Below are 2,566 nucleotides of genomic sequence, written 5' to 3'. Positions count from 1 at the left end.
AAGGAGCACTATTAGGAACAAATAGGACTACAAAAAGTCAGAAAACAAAAGAACGTTGTGTCGTGGAAAAAGAGTAGAGAATTTGATTTCAGTAAATAGAACTAGTAAGACCTCTTTTGGGGTTAAATATACCTGTGAATCTACATAAATAACTGTGACTATATATATCCATCATATGTTTTTGTATTCACCTATGCATGTTTGTATATATAGACTTATGTTTTGTATATATTCTATGATTTTATATTATGCACATATATAAAACTAGTATATATGCCTATATATTTATACAGAACAAAATTGTATATATATTTATTATTGTGTATCACATGCATGTAATACATATACATATATATGTATATACACATATAATGAATATATATTGCTATTAGTTATGTCTCTCTCTATATATAGAGAGAGAGATGTTTACCCAACAATAAGTCTTACTATACCTGTAGTCTGCTACACCACACACACACACACACACACACACACACGCGCGCGCGCGCACACACACGCATGCACAGACAAAAGAGAAAGAACTGAGTTGAATACTTGGCTGAATGTTAATAGTCACAAGAAATAAACAAGAATTCATTTAAGACTGGGAATTCTTTCAGCCATTTATCTGAGTTTTTAGCTTTTACTATTAGCACTCCCCCAAACTATAATTTGCTTACAAAAAAAGGACATGTTGTGTGTTAAAAAGATTAATAAATTAGTCTGTTTTCCAAAGTTATTGAATTTCTCATTTCTTTTCAGTTAATCTGGTAGACTTATTTATATACATATTATTAGCTAGATATTCTAATTGTGTTGAAATAATATTAAGATATGTATCATGCATTGAAAGAGTGTACTGTCCACTGTAAATGGCAGACATGAAATACAAATAAATAATAGAATATATGCAAGCAATAATAAAAATATATGCAATATCCAGTAGGAATTAGAGGAGAGGGTGAATTTATTAATTGTTCATTTATTCCTCATTTATTTAAGAATGGATTTAAAGTTCAAAACAACATGAGATAAAAGGCAACACGAATAATGAAGTGGATTCAGAGAAAAAAATAAATTTTAATGGATAATTTGAAGTCTACAGCAAATCGCTACACAGAATAGCATAGTTAAGGTCTAGAAAATGCTAGAACAAGCCACGGGTTGGCCTCTAGACTTTCTGGAAAGGAGACAAAAATGAGAAAATCAATCACTCTATTCGTATTACCTACAAAGAAAACCTATTTCTGGTGCCAAAACTAAAGAGTTTTTCCTCATAGATAGTAAAAAAAAAAAAAAAAGAAAGAAAGAAAAATAAAAGAAAAAGAACAGTATACCACCCTAAACACACCTATACACTAAATGGATTTCATGGGCTGACTGTTTCCTACAGTGACTCTAAACATAGGCCAATGATGACATAATACCAAATTATGTTTCATAAAAGCAGTTTTACAAGAGAATAGACTGTATGGTCCAGATGTGTAGAGACCGGCTTGTGCGGTTTATTCCAAGGATGAATTTTTTTGTGTCTGTAGAAATATGTGCACTGTATTTCACAAAGGCAATCCTTTGCAAATTTATGTTGTTCAACCATGTATTTGATGAGTATTAAGCAGCAGTGAGTTCAAGGTTAGTGTTCTTGACAATCACTTAGGTGCAGCTATTTCAGTCTACTGGTTAAATAATGAAAACGCCTAACTCCCCCTGGGAATGGGATGGGTGCAGAGAAAAGGAGCCTGGAATTTTAGCTGTTTTTTAAAAATTGTGGCAAAATACACATAAGATAAAATTTACCTTCTTAACCAATATAAAGTGTACAGTTTAGTGGCATTAAGTATATTCACATTGTGATGCTACCATTACCACCATCCCTTCACAGGATGCTTCATCTTGCAAAACTGATACTCTACCTATTAAACAATAACTACCCATCCCCCCTCCAGCCTAACCACCATTCTACTTTCTGTCCCTATGAATCTGACTACTCCATGTTCCTCCTGAAAGTGGAATCATACAGTTTGAAAACATGGAACGCTTCACAAATTTGCATGCCATCTCTGCCCGGGGTCCATGCTAATCTTCTCTGCGTGGTTCTGATTTTAGTCTATGTGCTGCTGAAGTGAGCACTTTAGCTGGTTTTTGAGGGGAGAACAGGAACTCATCAGACTTAAAATGGGGGTAACAACTCCCGTATGAAGGCAGAGTGGTCTAAAATTGTTTTCTGTGCTGCTGAAGACTGAGGTGTGGAGGGAGGCTGAAAGAGATGAGGTTAAAGAGACAGGAAGGAACCAGATGCCAAAGGGCTTTGTAAGCCCCTTTTAAGAGCCTGCACTTACATACAGTGAGACCGGAACAGGGAAGTAAAATTCGTATTTAAAAAAAATTAATTCCAGGAAAAAAGAGAGGCCTGGAAGAGGATAAAATTTGAAACAGAAAGACCAGTTAGAAGGCAGTGACAACAATGTCGGTAAAGTTTCCCTTTTCTATTTTTGCAAATCACTAGAGTGTTAGAGTTGGGTATTCAGAATTGTAGCTCATGAGGAAATAGGTGTCTGCACTGTGG

General features: G+C 34.7%; 1 non-coding gene across 1 annotated transcript; it reads right to left on the bottom strand.

Moving 5' to 3' along the window:
• Positions 1 to 2,023: 2,023 nt before the first annotated feature.
• LOC117200000 (U6 spliceosomal RNA) lies at positions 2,024 to 2,130 on the bottom strand. The gene has a single exon (XR_004481378.1). It is a non-coding gene; the product is annotated as a U6 spliceosomal RNA (small nuclear RNA).
• Between the last annotated feature and the right edge of the window lie 436 nt (positions 2,131 to 2,566).

The sequence above is a fragment of the Orcinus orca genome, chromosome 3 (genome assembly GCF_937001465.1).
Source record: "Orcinus orca chromosome 3, mOrcOrc1.1, whole genome shotgun sequence".
Classification (NCBI taxonomy): Eukaryota; Metazoa; Chordata; class Mammalia; order Artiodactyla; family Delphinidae; genus Orcinus; species Orcinus orca.
This window is presented reverse-complemented; position numbering and strand designations above follow the sequence as displayed.